The sequence below is a fragment of the Hirundo rustica genome, chromosome 5, assembly GCF_015227805.2.
Source record: "Hirundo rustica isolate bHirRus1 chromosome 5, bHirRus1.pri.v3, whole genome shotgun sequence".
In the NCBI taxonomy this organism is placed as follows: Eukaryota; Metazoa; Chordata; class Aves; order Passeriformes; family Hirundinidae; genus Hirundo; species Hirundo rustica.
Genome location: NC_053454.1, coordinates 51,304,011 through 51,321,367, shown reverse-complemented (window position 1 = coordinate 51,321,367; position 17,357 = coordinate 51,304,011). Strand labels below are relative to the sequence as shown.

At 41.9% G+C, this 17,357-nt stretch overlaps 1 protein-coding gene across 13 annotated transcripts in view; it reads left to right on the top strand.

Annotated features, from left to right (window-relative positions):
* BMPR1B (bone morphogenetic protein receptor type 1B) overlaps window positions 1-17,357 on the top strand; it is a 238,690-nt gene that overhangs the window by 166,905 nt on the left and 54,428 nt on the right. The gene's annotated exons all lie outside the window — the stretch shown is intronic.

Below are 17,357 nucleotides of genomic sequence, written 5' to 3'. Positions count from 1 at the left end.
GAATTTACCCTCTGAGATGCCAGGCTTCTATAAGCTACAGCAGTCCAGCATCAGTGCCAAACTGAACAAACATTGTCACAGGTGAACTGATCAATCACAAACACTACTTTTCCCATTCTTTTAGATAAAAATAGTAGTGCTGTCATTAATTATTACTATATATTGATACAGACTTTAATTGTAAATACCTAGCTTATCTGTGCTCAGGTTGGTTTTTTGTTGTTGTTTTTGTTTTGGTGGGGGTTTTTTGGTTTGTTTTTTTGTGTGTGGTTTTTTGTTTTGTTTGGAGTTTTTTGTTGTTGTATTGGGGGGTTTTTTTGTTTGTTTGTGGGTTTTTTTTGCTTAGTAGTTGGGAGCCTCTTTTTAGTATGGTATATCAGTACATCAGTCTGTAAATTTCCCCATTATATTGCTGTATTGTAAGGTGTTTTAAGGATCTCGCCTGTGTTTTGCTCAAGACCATAGACCACATAATTCTGCTGCTCGATGGCATAAGAGTTGCTTAAAACACTTGTTGCTGTCACAAGGGGCAGATGTGTAGATGGTCCAAAAGCCGTGTGGGTGTGGCACTAGGGGATGTGGTTTTAGGGGTGAACATGGTGGTGCTACTTGGACTTGATTATCTTAGAGGTCTCTTCAAACTTGAATTGAGTCTGTGGTTCTGTGGGTTTGCATTCGTTGATGACCTGCCGATGTAGAAGTCTATAAACCCTAGCCATAGATGAGGTGGCTTTGTTTCAGTGCTCCCGGCAGGAGAGCGACACAACTGCCGTGCATGCGTGACCACGAGGGGTGAGGTTAAATCCCCATGTGCGGTTGATTCACTTACAGGCTTACAGGGAAATCCTGCACTTCGCAAATATTGGAGCGGCTCATTTAGTCCTTGAATAATGACACCAGCTCAGAAGGTGTCTGTCGCAGCTGTCCGGGACAAGCTGCAGGGAGGGTGCCCGCTCTGAGAGCGCTCCGGGCAGGAGCGGAGGTCCCGGTTCCGCCTCTCTCCCGGCTGCCATCGGCCGCTGCCGGCGAGCGCGTTCTGCGCGGGGCAGGCTGGCGGTGCGGAGCGCTCCGCGGCCGCGGCGCCTTCCCGCGCACAGCAAGCGTTTGATGTGCGAAAGCCCGAAGGCGTTCGGGGGGGACGGCTCCGGCTCCCCTGCGGGGCCGGGGCTGCGCCGGGGCAGGGCGAGCCCCGGGGCGCCTCTCCCGGCAGCGGCGCCGCCTCCGCGCCGGCTGCCCCTTTGTGTCCGGCCGTGGGGGTGCGCCGCTGCCCCCCGAGCCCGCCGCCAGCCCTGCCCAGCCCTGCCCTGCCGGCGGGAGCCGCCGGGGGCGGGGGCGCGGCCGGGGCGGGCGGAGGAGCGGGGCCGCGGCTGTGGCCGGGAGCTGGCGCGGCGCCGGCCGCACGCCCGAGGTGAGCGGGGAGGGAGGCGCGGGCCGGGGGAGCGGGCGGCGGGAAGGTGCCCGCTCACGGGGAGAGGAGGGAAGGATTTTGGCCAACTCTGGGCGCGGCGGGGCGGGGGATGCTCCGGAGGCGCACGGCGTGCGGGGACGGCCGGCGGGATGGGGCGGCGGGAGCTGCTGCTCTCGCTGCTGGTCCCTTTTCCGAGAGCGCAGCTTGGGGCTGCTCGCACAGCTCAAAAGGAAAAGTTTTAAAGAAGCTGTGTTGTGTTAAATCCGCCCTTAGGAATCTTGAGCGTTTCAGGCTTATGCTTTTTCTAACTTTTGTCTGGTTACCCCTTTTAACAGAGAAGGCTTTTTTTAGTAGTAGCTATAGACTTAGGAAATGCTGGTTTCGTAGGAAGACTGATTTGTTCATGTTTAAGTCTTAGAAGGAAAGCATCACGCTAATTGAAAATGCCGTATTTACCCACCAAGATGCAAAAATTTGACATGGCTAATAGGAAAAGGAGGCACTAATTAGCAGTAAACAGAGATTGCACTAAGGCAGAATTTTGATTGACAGCAGAGTCATAGTAGCTTTATTCATTATAGAGATGAAAATAAGGAGTGTTTTAGAGGGCTTGAAACATGCTTAAAAACCTGCATTTGAAAACAAATTCTGGGTGCAGTAAATGAGCTGATGTGTTTTTGGGAGGTTTTTTGGGGAGTTTATAAATGTGTTTACAGTAGCGCTTCATTCATGTACTGATGATCTTTGGAAGGACTATGAAATTACTGTCATTGAAGACTTGTTTTTCTGTTAAGCTTGGTGTCTCTTGAAAAGTAGTAAATAATTTAATGAAACGGTCCTGGATGTTTTGTCTTGGATGTCTTCACTGCGGAGCAGTTAGCTAACAAGTCAATAATCACATCTGAAAGGAGGGGGAAAAAAAAAAAAAAAGGCATAACAATGAAGTTTTTTTCTTTCCCCCCATAAATTAGTCAGTTCTGTTAACTAACCAGCTAAACTCTTTGTGACTTCACCTACAGCCCTTCAGCATCAACCATGAGTTTTCCTGATGCTTGAAAAGGTTTTACTCTGGCTTCCTTAGTAAGATACACTAAAGCTAAGAAGCAGAAGAAACAGCAGTGCCGCTCGTGCAGTCCATTTGTGCTGGAAGCTTTCATGCGGTGGGAAGTGGGTGCAGTGTCCGTGGGAGCAGCTGGGCTTGGGGAGAGCGTGGTAGCTGGCAGAGCAGGAGTCTGAGCAGCAGCTGGTCTGCAGGAGTCCTAACCAAGTGTGACAGTCTGTGCAGTTCAGATTGAAGCTTGCGGTCCTTGGTCAGTCATTCTCTTCTTGAATCACAAAACTGCTGAACTTTGTTTTTAATCTAATGTTTGACTTTGTTTTCAGGCATCACTGCAGTAGCTGTGCATAAGGCTTAGGAGTGAAAATGCTGCACAGTTTGGCATGGGATTAACAAATTTTATGGACTTTGGGTGATATTGAAAAACCATTGAAACCATTAACTGGTCCTGTTCTTCCTAAGCGATGCTTGTGTGGCATGGAGGCTCTGGACAAACTGCAGTCACACCTGACTGACCAGTCCTGGAGATCTTCGCAGGGGCCCTCAGTATTCTGGCAGCACCCTCTGCTGCCGAAGTGGAGAGTGCAGCTGGGGCTGCATCAACTTCCCTGAAACCAGGAGTCAGAAATGTACCTGAGCCTTTTTAGGTTCTCTTTTCCCTTTTAAAATTTTGGTGGGTGGATGCTTTGACACTCTTATGATCTCTTCAAATCAAGGGGAGGTCCTAGAGCATCCTCTGGAGTTATCCATACCAAAATAATGTGCTCCTAAAGGTACTGAGAATCTTGGTGCAATGACTTTCAAGGAAGTAGTGTATATTCTGATTTAGGAGCATCTGCAAGGGGATTAGGCAGATCTGTGGAGGAAATGTAATAGGTTGCTGACAGATGTGCACAGAAAACTTAGGTTGCCAGAAGAGACCAAGATTTTTCCTTCTCTGCAGAATTTCAGGCACAAATACGAGCATGCAAAAATTATGTCAGAAGAAAAGATCCTCAGATATGGTGTCTTATGAACAGTGTAATTACAAGTGTCAGTAGGAGATTCCCAGTAATTTGAAACCTAGCTGCTTATGAGTTCCCTGTTTGCGTTTGAAATACATTTCCAACTTCCTGGCAGTTGGGAATCAAATATGTTTTTTGTTTTTGAGCACTTGTGCAAACTTCTTTAGGAAATGCAACTAGTGTCTTATTCAACACAGGATTTTTTCCCTCCCAAGGACTGTGTATTTCTTGTTTGGCAGCACTGCTCAGAGGGTGAGAGGCTTGTGCTGGGGAATCTTTGTCAGGGAGTGCCCAGTGGTTTCCCACAGGTGCTTTCAGCAGCTCCAGCCCCAAATCTTTCAGCAAATAAAGAAAGACAAAGTGATAGCAATTGAAGCTGAGTGCTTGAGGATAATTTAGGAACTAAATCTGTAGGGAAAAAACAGACAAACAAACAAACAAAACCCTTGTTCAGCTACACATTGTATAATTGTATTTATGTATTCATTTATTTTTAATTTAAAAAAAAAAAGAAGAAAAAATATCACGGTAACACTTTGCTACCTCCTAACCTTTGGGTTATGGGTCAGTTTCAAGGCCAGAAATTGTTATGAAAAGAGAGTTGAAAATGAAATTAAGAGGTCTTTTAAGTAATTCAGGCCATGCCTCAGGCCGAGAACAAGATTTTCTAAAGCTTTATTAATTCTAGCTTAAATTTGCTTAGTAGATATATCTATTCTTTATCCCCCTCAAAGCTTCTGCTTCCTTGCAGGATGATCCCAGTGAGGACATGAATTACTCACCTATGGAGTTTGCCCTTTGCCTGTACACATACCTGGGGAGATCCTGATGGTTCCACGTGGTCACTAAAATCAGATATGGTTAGATCATTAATGTAATGACTGATCTGCACTAGATGCCAAGAGTTTAGTTAATCCCCCGATACACATACATACTTTTACCAATATTTGGCTTCCCTTCAGTGATGAGGAGTCCACAGGTTTGGAGGAAATAATTTCCAGTGTCTCCTTATTTTCACCTCTAGAGAAATTAGTCTTAAGCGTAACCTGGTTGTCTTTGTGCTAGTTCAAGCCTGATTCTATTTGTCTTGTCTTGAGTACGTCTTGAGTTACTTTTGCACAACTTTGCTGTGTGTTTTTCAGTCTCTCTGTATGTTCCTCAAAATGCAGAACTCAGACCTGAGTGTCTCTTCATTTGTGCAAGCGCTTTTATGTGTGCATTGTTACAGTGGCTGAATATTGTGTTATACTGTCTTAATAGCACCCCAGCTTCTGCCAAACATTTCTCCAACTTCTTAAGAACATTTTTGAATGCTAGCCTCATCCTCCAGTTAACCAGATCCAGTGCGATCTTACTTGTCTTACGTCTGCAAGGCCTATGTTTTATCCTAGAGGGAGTTGAAATGTTTTTGACATGGTTTGTTTGTGACCAGTGCTGGCTGTTGCTCATGTCCGTTTGTTGGAGTATTTTTGGCTGAATTTAATCTTCTCTGAACTTGAGATCAAAGTGTAAGGAAGAAAAGCAGAGCAGTTCACTCAGACTGAACGGCAACTCTTGTGTTCAGACTTTCGGGCTGAGCACTATTTTCTGCTTCTATCCTGCATTGCAGACTTACTGAGGGTACTTTTTCAGACTGGAATTCAGACTTAAGGTGATTCTTTCTGAAGGAAATGTTCAAAAATTAGGTCAGAAAAGGTAATGTTTGTTTGAAAGCTGAATCATAAATAAAGTAGGCCAAAAGCTAATTTAACCGAGTGGTTATAAAAAAATGCTTACTTAAACTTGATCATGCAGCCTAGAGGGTTATATTGTCAAGGAAACTGGTGACAAAAGCTCTTCTTACCAACCCTGCCTCTTTGTTTTAAAAACTCTGTTTTATCCAATAATCTGAGCAAAGGTCATCTCAAGGGGAAAAAAAAAAAAAGATTCATAAGAGGCTGAGCTTTGGGGTAAAATCGTAGTTTTGTATCTGTCACTGCATAGCTGTATCAATCCTATACATGGAATGAAGTGTAAACCATAACTTACTGTAAAAACGGAGCTTTATGAAAATCCTGAGATTTTCCTGCCCATCTTACCCATATTGGGTGGAGGCAGGATGCAGATTTGGCAGCTTTTTCCACCTTCCCATACTACCACTGGTGGCATCCTGAGTGGTGCTGCAAATGAGCATCTTTTGAGTAGTCAGAAAGTCGCCTGTGATGCAAGCCTCGTCCTAAAGTGATGTGTGGAAATCATAGAGAAGTCTTTCTGAATGAAAGAGTGTAGCACTTGTGAAAAATAGGGGGGAGAAAGTATGGGAAAACTGAGCAGGATCCAGCTGTATCCTTGAGGAGAAGCTTATGCCTCTTGGTGTACCCCAGCCTTACTGTGGAGTGACATATCACTGTTTATGATTAATGGATCCAAAGCCACAGAGACTCTGACCAGAGGTAATTGTCAATTATTTTTGCAATCTGGTAAATGTATGCAGCTGATGCATCAAAACTTTTGGTATAATTATTTGTTGGACAGTTCTCTGCTTAAGGGATTTAGCAGGCAGTTCTGTACTTTGGTGTAATGCAAAAGAATTTCATGTTCACCTGCTGGTCTGGTTGCTGTCTGGAGAAGTGCCAAGCCTCCACATCCACCTCTGGCATTTGTGGCTCCTTGGTGCATTTTAACACTTGGAGACTTAAAGGAAAAAAAGGTGGGAATTAGGAGATAGGACCTGACATAGTTTAGCTTGTTGGAAGTTGAAGTATGGTCTGGGAAGCATGAGGAGAGGTAACTTTTGGGCTGTGTTACTTCAGAGGTAGCTGTCTGGTGTAGTTGTACAGCATGCATTTAAAGTAATAATTTTTCAGCTGTAAACTGATCCTAGTTACCATACAGGAAAATCCACTTAAGGTTTGAACCCAGCTGTTAAATGCATAACCACGTCTGTGTTCACGAGGTTCAGGCTGCAGCTGTTATATGGCATCCCCGGATATTAATCTCTCACTATTAATGAGCAGCAAAAGTAGCTTATGTTGAGCATTGCAGATGCTTGAAATCTCATCTCTTCAGCATCATACCTGGAAGGAAAACAGCAAATACCTGGGTCTTTCCTTCTTTCATTCCCTCCTTCTGTCATTTCCCTCTTTCATTCCCTTGTTTTTCTAGGAGATACAGTTCAACTCAAGACATAAGAAACATACTTTGCACCTCTTGTTCTGAACTGGAGTTTATCACCCATGCTCACCTGCCTGGCCTTGACAGAGATACTGGGTTTGAAGGCCTGACATGATTTGCAGTGTGGCAAACACTTCATTTGTGTGATTTTTCAATGCCTGTTTTTCCATGTTCATCACTAGAGATCAGAATAATTAAGTGGAATGAAACTAGATGCGCCATGTGTTAGCCCAAATTCCATGAAGTGTTTAAAAGACCTGTGTGATTTTAAACATAGATGGACTTTTTGAGACTCACAGGACTACTCTCTTCCTTGAGTAATAAGGAAGTGGAGACTTAATTCCATTAAAAAATGAACAGGGCTGGTGTGTCAGTTTGGTTATCCAGACTAAGGACAGTCTTGTCTTTTTACTAACCCCTATTTGCAGCGCTTCTATTTTTTAGCACTTGACACCGGAAACTGACTGTACAGAACATATTTTCCAATGCTTATGATGTTTGTCTGTGGAGTTGCTGTGATGTTGCAATGGCACTGGTCATCTATCAGCAGATTTTGGGCTGTTCCTTCAGACACAATGTATTCTTGTCAGAAGTCAAAACGTGCACACTAAGCAATTGTATTGTTCTTCCTGGGCTGAAATATGGCTTTGCATTGGCTTGGCAGTGTAAAAGGTACTCATTCCATAGCATATAAACATTCTTTGAAAAGGAAGTAGGATATTCATTGCTCCTCTTTTGAAAGAGAGTTTGGGAAATTGTGCTTGCTGGGCTTCTTCAAATAAACTCCTGATCTCCTTTGGGACAGCTCTGCAGTCCCAGCTCATCCGGTGGCCCTGTAATGTGCTCAGGAGGTGTTTAAGGAGCACAGAGGTGATGGGAAGTGTTAGATTTGTCTCTGTTCCTGCTTTGCTGAAGTTAATGACCTTCTGGTTTCTGTTTTAAAAACATTCAGTGAGCTGCACAGAGAAGTGCAGCCCCTTTTTTACTTATCCACAGTATAAATTTTGGCCTTTTGTACTAATTTTGCTTTGCTGAGAAGATCACATCTGTGTGTATTAAGTCATAGTTCTATATTCGAAAGGATATTTGTATCGAGCAGGATTTTGAGGTGATAGAGTGCCAAATGATCACAAAGATTAACTATTACTTTCTTTTTTTTTTTGTTTCGCTATTCCCCAAAGGAGAGAAAAGAGCATCTTGAAAGGGAATGCTATCCTTTCCAAGACAGTTGTTTTCCAGTGGATGAAATTTAGGAATGACTAGGAAGGGAAAACCTGATCATGTTCTGTAGCAGAGTTTATTGTGGTGAGATGGGCAAGACCAGGACCAAGCCAGAGGTGTAAGGTGTCTTTGGGGATTTTATGCAAGACATTTAATATTGTAAAATTGGAGCGTTTCTGTGGCTTCACTTAATTGTAAATGTTACCCTAATTTGTTGTTTCTGTTCTCTTTTACCACAATCATTTTTTTCCTCCACTTCTCTTTTGAGGAAGCCAATACAAGTGTGACGTTTTGGGGAACAAATTGCCTGATGATGTGTCAGGATGTAGGAATTTGCTCAAGTGTCCGACAGCATTCCCTTGAGTGTGAAGGAGAGCGAATTTGTTTGTCCCAGCAGTATTTGGTGTCCAGTATGCAGTATCGTTACCCAGAGCACTCAGTGGGATTTGAGCTTTTTCGCAGCCTTCGAAATACTGAATTTTGGTGGATAAGGAGTAAAACATAGTCATTCATTTGAGCATGTTGTTTATAAATGTTTGATCCGCTGGTGTCAGAGGCAGTATCTGTCATCCCTGTTTCTGGAATAAGTGGTGTGAATAAAAGCTGAGCAGTCTGCATGAAACATAAGCGCCTCGGGAGCTCCATGAATACCACCACTATAACCTAACTAAGCCGATTGGGTGAAAAATGTGGTTTCCTGTCTTCGCTTGAAAAATGCTTTTCAGGCTTACTGACATGCATGCTGCAAATTTAATTTTCATAAATATTTCATCTCTTTCTTATGCTCAGTTTAATCTATCAAAGCCACACGGTGCAGGAGACATCTGGGATTGTGCTCAAGCAGCTGGGTTTCATTTGCAGGACGTTTCCAGCAAATTTCTTTTTCTTCCCAAACACAGAATATCTTGGTGACTGTGCAGAGTACTGGGAAAATCAGCACGAGTGATAGAGCTTCAGAAACAGATGGGCTTAGTTTCTTCCTTTACCTGGGTTAGGTTCAATCTAAGGCTCTTCATGGGAAGCTTTGTTTTGTATCTGGTCAGCCTAAGCTATAAAAGAACTTTTTTTTTCCCTAACTGAAATACCTTGTGTACAGAGTGAACCTTTACAACAGCCAGCTACATTTTCCTTTAGTAGAAAAAGAATAGAAATTCTAGTCTGAAATGTGTGAAATTGACGGTATAGTTCTATATTGACATATGCTGTGATCAAGTGACATATATATTAAATAAGTTAATTATTGAGTACCTCTTCTAAAATCTGAATGCATATTAATTAGGACAATGTGACATTATACTAACCTCTTTTCTATTGCAACTAAGTGAAAACTCAGTCTTTTGTTTAAATTGGTGAATGTATTCTGTTTGATTAAGGGCCACCAGGTAGATTTTGTTGAATGAATGATGGCTGCCTGTGGGAAGTCACCAGCTGAAAATACAGCTATAGATGAAGAAACAACATTTTCACCTTCTGAATCTGTCATTACCAACTTCAGTTTTGCAAATAAATTTAGACTTTGGGAGGATTTTTTCAGATCAGTTTTCAAAGAGTGGGAACATCTCATAAACTTTATTATTTTTAAATGTAGTTTTCTGACTGTTCTCTTAGCACTTCAGTTGTTAGTAACTGCCTTAAGATGTACTTAATTTATTATTTTTGTTGCCTTATAAATTGGAAAATAAGTAGATACATATCAGAGGTCATCAGTAACAAGAGGGAAGGTAAAAGATTGTCTGAAGTTATTATGGCATTTGTAAAATTTTGTATCTGATTCTGTCCAGATCAGTTATTAACATGTCTTCTCTTTAAAGAAGAAGGGAAGATAAAAATTCCAGCTGTAGCTGTAAAGAAGAAAATTCTAGAAGTTTTTTTTTTTTTTTTTTTTCTGCAAAAAGGGATAGCCCAGCTGCAGTAGGCATTTTAGCTGGACAGTGAGGATTAAACTGTCTAGGGAGCGTCTTGTTCTTGTGGGAAAATTCGGGCATGGAATTGCTGCTCTGTATGAAATAGAGATGCTGGTATGTATAATGCTTTCTCCTTGGTAGTGGCTGTATTATGTATACAGAAATTCACATTTCTCGTAGATTACAGTTCCCATGCAAACCCAGATACTGAAGTGTAGTGATAATCCTGGCATTTTTCCTGGTCAGTTCTCTTTAAAACAGGGTTCTCCAAAATGTTTTGTGATTGATCCAGTATCTTTAGTAGATGCCAGGGATAACTGACACTATCATTGTAGGTGGTTATTAACAGTACTCTGCAGTGCTTTGGTTTTTTGGAGGGTTTTAATGCTTATCTTAGGCTGACTGTTTTCTGAGACAGAGGGAGATGCTGTGCTTTCTACAACCTGAGAAGGATTCAGCCTGGAATATCTGCTGTCATTGTACTTTGTTGATTTTTTTGTATTAAGCACCCTACTACTTAAGTTTCGCATAAATCTGTGGTCATGCGCTTCAGTCATGTACATGTTTTGTGTAATAAGGAAATAGTAACATCAAAGAAAAGCAGGCTAAATCTCCTAAAAATTGTATGAAAATCTAACCTTTTTATCCATGCTTCTTTCTCTTGGAACTTGGTTGTGCAGCCAGCTAGCTTCCTGCCACCAAAGAGCACTAGAATAAACCTAATGTTACAGCAAATATCTTAAGGTTATTTTAGAAAGAGAAATAAAGCCTAGCTGATGTAAAAGTAAGGGAAAATAAATTCTGTCTCTAAATCCCAATGGTTTTAATAGGTGGAAAAGCTCTTGTTTTTCTGCCACTTCTGTAAGCGATGTCTTGGCAGAGTCCTCTGTGTGTTCAGAGAGCAAGGAGGGAATTCAGTCTGGAGCTTTACAGCCTTGGGTGACAGCACCTACCGACAACCAACTCTGCCACCTGTGTGCTTTCATGTCCTGGCACTAAGATGACCTTGTTGGTACTGGGAGGCACCTCCCTGTTCTCAGTGGGCAGTTCTTAGATGAGTGTTACACTGGAGAAAGGCTGCAGCCCTGCCGTGGACATGCTGGGAAGTGGAGGACAAATAGAAAATATGAGAATTGCTGAAAAAATTCTCATGAATGGTGCACTGCTCCTACTCCAGGCAAGTTGTTGTACTAGTGGGCAAACACCTTCCACACTTGGATCAAGGAGCTAGAGGAGTGGTGTTATCCTGTGGTTAAGTTTGCACTGGCACTAGGTTAGGTTTAACACTTGTGTCTGCACCAGAAGGATTTTTCAGAGCTAAATAAAGGTGGTGGTGTAAATCTTTGTTTCATTTTTAAATAGATCCAAAAGATGTATAGAAATCTGTGATTCTGAAACTGTTGGCTAGAATGACAATATATTTCTTACTGTGTGACGGCATTAACGATTTTTATATTTTCAGTGTTTATTGGCATACTGTTTCTTCTACTTATACAATAAATAGACAGTATTAGGGGAAAATTCAGTTATCAGTAGTGTGAAAGAGAGCTCATCATTGTAAGCATTTGGTATAACCCTACCACTCCTCCTGCTCCAGTTTCTCTTGTCTGTTTAATATTTTAGTGTTAGTAACCAACCCTTTACTGAAGGAAATAATACAGCTCAATTTTCTGATAAAAACCTGTGTTTAGTTCACTAATGACCTTTCAAAGATACAAAGCTTTGTAGAATAATCCCACCTAGATGCTCATTTGATTTGTGGATCCAGATCCACAGAAGTTACAAGTTTGAACCAAGCAGTTGAACCAAGTTTGGCTCATTTCAGCGTGAGTTAGTCACAAAGCTACCCTTTGCATCTGGTCTGTTCTTTTGTTTTACCTTCTCTCCTGCAAAATGCAAATAATGCAGTCTGACTCCACAGAGCTGTTTATGAGGGACATTAATTGGGAGTAGCTGTCTCTGGTGGTGACAAAGGCCATAGAAATATTTGTAGATACATTATATAAACAGTAACAGACTGCTGCTGTTTCATGTGCCGTACCAAATGGCTGTACAAATATCTGAGTGACAGCCCACTTTGGCCATGAGGTACTGCCACGTTATGTTCCCATTGCTTTTCTCGGGGCAGCTTAATACAAAATAATGGAGAATAAATTTTTCCGTGCAGGATAGCAGAGAGTTTGTCACTATTTGCCTGACTCTCAGACAGGATCTTCAGTTGTGAAGGCATCCATGTTTTGGCCTCCTTGCAGGAAAAAAACGTAGGAGGAGGGATGTGGGAGAGGAAGGGTGTGTGTTCCAACCTCAGCACTCCAAAACTGAATCTGTTAATCTGGGCTGCTGCTCGACCAAACAATTCAGCCAAGCTCCTGATGCACTCAAAGTAATACATTTTAAGGAGAGAAAAGTGGCATTTAGAAGGAAAATTTATAGATCTTGAATGAGATCAGCTGTTAAGTTTCATATACCAAGTAAGTCACGCTACACATGCCCAAAACAGATGAAAATACCCTTTTTAGTGCTGCAATCAGGATGTCTGTGTTTATGTTGTACATGCAGCCTTTGAGTTCTGTACGTACGCATTGCTGTGCAGTCTTCAGTTGCATGGTAACAGATCAGCTTTTCCATTGGACCCCCCCTTTCTTCAGGATGAAGGATGAGCAGTGCTCACATAATGAGTCCCTATTTGTTACTTCATTTTGTGTGACCATCACCTGATTTACCTCATGCTATTCAAACCCTGCTGAGGCCATGATTATTCGCTTCCTCGCTATTTTTTTTCCTGAGACCCCTATCATTATAGTGTCATTCCTGTAACTTCAGTTTAGTTTTACAAATCACCAAGGTTACACAAAGGTCTATCTGTCCCCCATTTAGCAGCTGGAGCATTGAGGCAGAGGCAGAGTTCAGGCTAGAAGACACCCAGGCTGCATTTTCACATTTGGGTAAAACCAGCCTAATTTAGCGTGTGAGCAGCAGCGTACAACTCCTTGCTGTTGATTCCTCTCTCTACTTGTCCCTGGGACTTCGGCAGGTGCACAGTGGAGCAGATCACTGATGTGACTGCAAAATAATGCCACCAAAACAGAAGGAAACCAGATTTTTGGTTAGACCGTCTGTTTCAAAGGAAGCGTGTTTTGACAGGGCTAAATCCCCTTGTGACATCATTGTTTTACCTGGTTTTGAGGCACTCTGGGCTCCATCCTTTGGCATGCATTTGCTTGAGCTGTGAAGCACCTTTCTAGCATCAGTGATACCTGTGAGTGCTGCCTGTGTTGATCAGAGCTGAGTTTTTCAGGTTGAACACAGAGGCATTGAGAAAAGAATTGGGGACCGCTTGAGAAAAAAGTGGTTTAGATGTTTGTTCTGGTTTCAACCCCAGGTACTGCTGGGGGAAACAGGTCACAGCAAAGCGTCAAGTGGCATTGCTTGCAGGTCGTTCCTTCTCTTTTTCCTTTTTTAGTAGGTTTTTTGTTTTTTTTTTTTTTCTACCCATGGTTATTTACCTCACCTTTTTAAGTTTCTGGCAATAATTTAAAAAGGGTTCTACACACAGTGATAAATATCCTTTATTAAACTTGCAGAAGTAACACTAATTCAGCCATCTCCTTAGTAAGCAGGTGGATAGGTGAGTTGATTTTTTTTTTTTTTTTTTTAGTGTGCTTCTAACATATTGTGGTTTTATGGGTTATTGTTTAGACTTTGAAAAACATCAAGTGGAAAACAGAAGTCCTCTCATGTAGCACACCCTCCCATTGTGCCAAAGCATGATGCAGCGCAGTGACCATGCATAGCCATGTCACAAAACTTTTCCCTTGAGTGAACAAAGTGGCACAAATAATAGGTTGCAAATCTCCACGTGTCCAGCTCTTGGAAGGGACAGGATGTTTTGCTGGGGCCTTGGAGAAAGGTTTTTCCACAGAGGAGTTAGGAGATTCAGCAAATCAAAGTGCAGTTCCAAGCTGTAGAGAAACATCCAGCACCTCTTGTTTTCACCTGACTCAGTTTCCCCCAGCACACTCCCCTCCTTATGTGAGTTTATATAGTTCCCAGATCTCTCAGCTCAATTCTGCTGCTTGCCAGTTCCGTGTCCGATGCTTTTTCTCAGCTCTTCAGTCCAGCTTGGTCTATCTCTCAACCCATTTGGTTTCCTCATAGTTGCCAAATACTGGGACAAACAGCACCATCCAGTGTGCTGTTGCACAGCCTGCCGTAGCCTCTCACAGGCAGGAAGCAAGGCTGCTGGAAAAGTCCTGCTGAGCTGGCATATTCCTTTGGAGGTGACATTGTCAGGAAATCCAACTCCTCAGATCCCTGGGGTCCGAATTAGTACAGCTGAGTGGGGGTTACTGGTTTATTATTGGGCCAGGCTAAGTCAGGTCTTTGAAGGAAACAAATGCACTCCTTACTCAAACTTTTCTGCTTATGAGAAGAGATTCTGTTTAAGAAAAGCTTCATGGAATGTACTGTAATGCTTCAAATTAGATTTACTACAATTAAGTATCACAAAATACTTAATACAGTTTGGTTTGGAAGGGACCTTAAAGATCATCTAGTTCCAGCTGCCACCTCTGCTGTGGGCAGGGACGCCTTTCACTAGACCAGGTGGCTCAAACCCATCCAACCTGGCCTTGACCACTTCCATTCACGGGGCATCCACAGCTGCTCTGGCAACCTGTTTCCATTGCCTCACCGCCCATGTTGCTTCCCAATACTTTTGAAAGTCTCTAGGTTTGTGTGCCACTGATAAAAGTAAAGGTCTTAGGAGGGAAAAAAAATACCTGTTTATGAACACGTCGAACAATTTTTTCTTCGGACTCACCTTATTGGTATTTTAGGAGTAATGGAATCACATGGCAATGTGTGCATCCAATATTGCGATTTCAGTTTGAATCAAAGGTTTTTTTCTCATTTTTTGGAAATATTTCCAATAATGCTCAGTGTAGCACTGGAATGGCTTATGATTTGTAGCCTTTGGCATGTGATTCATCGCTCAGGTTACATTGGTAGTACCCTCCACACCGTTCATTTCAACAGGAGGGAGGAACTCGGAGTCTCACAGGATCAGATTGTTCTTTGGATGTTTTTTTGTATCCCTGTAATGCCTAATGCCACCTGGCAGAGATTTTTGACTTTGATATATATTGTCAAAGTGAAAAGGGATGTTTCTGCTGCTGTTAACTGTCAGCTGTTGGGGATGTTAACTCGGCTGTTCAGGGAGAGTGTCTGCTCTTCTCTGCCACTTTCATCTCTTGATTCTAAGAAAGGAATTTTTTACTTAGGCAAAACATAGCCTTTCCCTGTTGGCAGCTGGGAGAATAAGGATTAAGTTCTCTAAACAAAGCTCAGTGCCCTTGTCAGGTCTCTCTTTTCAGAAGGTCTCCGAAGCTATAGTAATCAAAAGGCAGGTTTCAGGCAGAGCATTCCTTCGAAACACCTGCTGGATGGAGCTGAACACAGTATCCTTGAAGCGTGTTGTGCTCTAACAGTGTGTGCTCTCTGGAAATTTCCCCTGAAATTCACTGGGCACAGACCATAAGGAAATACAAGACTCTTCTGCAACACTACAAGCAGTTGGTGTCTGTTTCCTTAACCTCCCTGAGAAGACGCGTGAAGGAACAACTTGCAATAGCATTTTTCTTCCCTGTTTCTAAACATTCTTTTGCCTGTTAGGGATCCAGGCTATAAGGAAAATGTTATTCATGTTAATAAAGAACAGGTATTATAAAACCCTGGCAGCTTGAGTCCGGCTGAGTTGACTGGTGGCTCTTGGTCTCCTCTCTTGTGCACGGCCCTTGTTGGCTTGACCGTGTATCATCTTCTTTCACACTACAGTGCAAATACTGCTTTTCCCCTTCCCCTATAAACTAACAATTCAGTTGCATTTACATGGTAATTCTCTGCTAAACACAATGTTTTCCAGCTGTGAAAGTTTTCCAGTAAGCAAAATCTTACTGCTCTGACAACCAAAACCCCAACTGGCAGAAGCTGCTATTTGCAAGAGAGCTCATACACTGAATAGGGAAAGACATGGTAAATTGTGTTATTTGTTACAGCTTCAGTTTGACTCATTTGAAAAATCAAGGCAATTTATAAAGTAGCTTTATATTTCAAAATATTGATTAGCCTTTTGGAAAAGAAAGAGAAAAAAAAGGCTTGTGTAAATGAAACTGAACATCTTCCTAGGGAAATAGCATTAAACAATTAAAGGTCTGGAGACAAATGTGATATGGATTTTCTTTTTCGAAAGAGATGTTTTCTAGCCTGCATTAAAAATAATCTCAAAGGAGATTAGGAAACATGGGTAGAGTCACAGAATGATTTTTAATGCTGCTTTGTTCTTCTGAGATTAAGGTATTATGATCAAAGAATCACGCTGCATTGTTCAAAGTGTGATAAAAATATGTTTTAATTTAACTTAAGCCTTGCTCCAGCTTCTGAGTCTCCAGATTGAAGAAAAACCAAAATACTGTAGTCTCCTTATTTCCAAAGATTCAGTGTCTCTTCAAAACAGTTTTCCCCAAGATCCTTAGCAGTTCTTTAGCTGTTGGGTTTTTTTGGGTTTTTTTGTTTTATTTTTTTTAACTTCTCTTTGGAGAGAACAGTCTGGGAGAGAGAGCTTGGAACTGGGTGGCCTTTAAGATCTTACGGTCCCTTGCAATTCAAACCATTTTACCATTTTACGATTTCAGACTATCACCAAGACTGATGCTACAACTGATCTAACCTCTGTTCATATTCTGATGTGAATATGATAATGGGAATAGTATTGTTGGAATCTTGGAATTCCAGGGATGGAATTATCTTGATAAGAACTCTGGGGAGGATAGGTCTTTTGGCTCGGTGAGCAATTAACAGTAATACGAGGTCTCAGTAATGCCATATGCCCGTGCATTTTATGAATGTTACATTGAAACAATTTGGGTTTAGGTTATTTTCTTTATTGTTCATTAGGCCAAGTTAGAATTTCAGTGTTATGAAATTAGAAAGTGGAATTATATTAAAAGATTTTTTTAATACTAAAAATTAGTACATATAGATTCAGTTTTTGAATGAGTTGAATTTGCATTTTGAGGTAAATTTGTAAAGTGTGAAAGACGGTAAGTCTGCAAAGAACTTTGAATTGTTTTAGCTGTCCCTCCACCTGAAGACACTGTACCTAGACCATTTCTGACACCCATTTGTTTAGTAATTTTCTATACCTTTGGGAAGAAATGTTTATTCTTGCACCTCTGTAAAGAATCTGTTTCCATTCTTTGTCAGGGTTTCAAAGAAAACTTGATCTTCTGGATATCTCAGTGTTCAAATTTCAGCCTTTGTTTCCTACTTTGTGCAAGTTACATGGAGCAGGGGTGCATTTCATCTGTCTTTGCAGAGGCATTTTACTTATTTCAGAGCTGTTACCACATGGCCCTTGTAGATTGAACAAATCCCACGATTGTAATCTGGCCTCCTAATTAATTGTTTTCAAAATGGTGAAGGTACTTTTTGTGGCATTCTGGATTTGTTTTTCACAAGTTTTTCTCCTCTGGGAGCGATGCTGCCCAGGGCACGACACTGCTCTTAAATTGAATTTCCTGAGCAGGAGGAGGCTTGTTTATCCTTTCTTA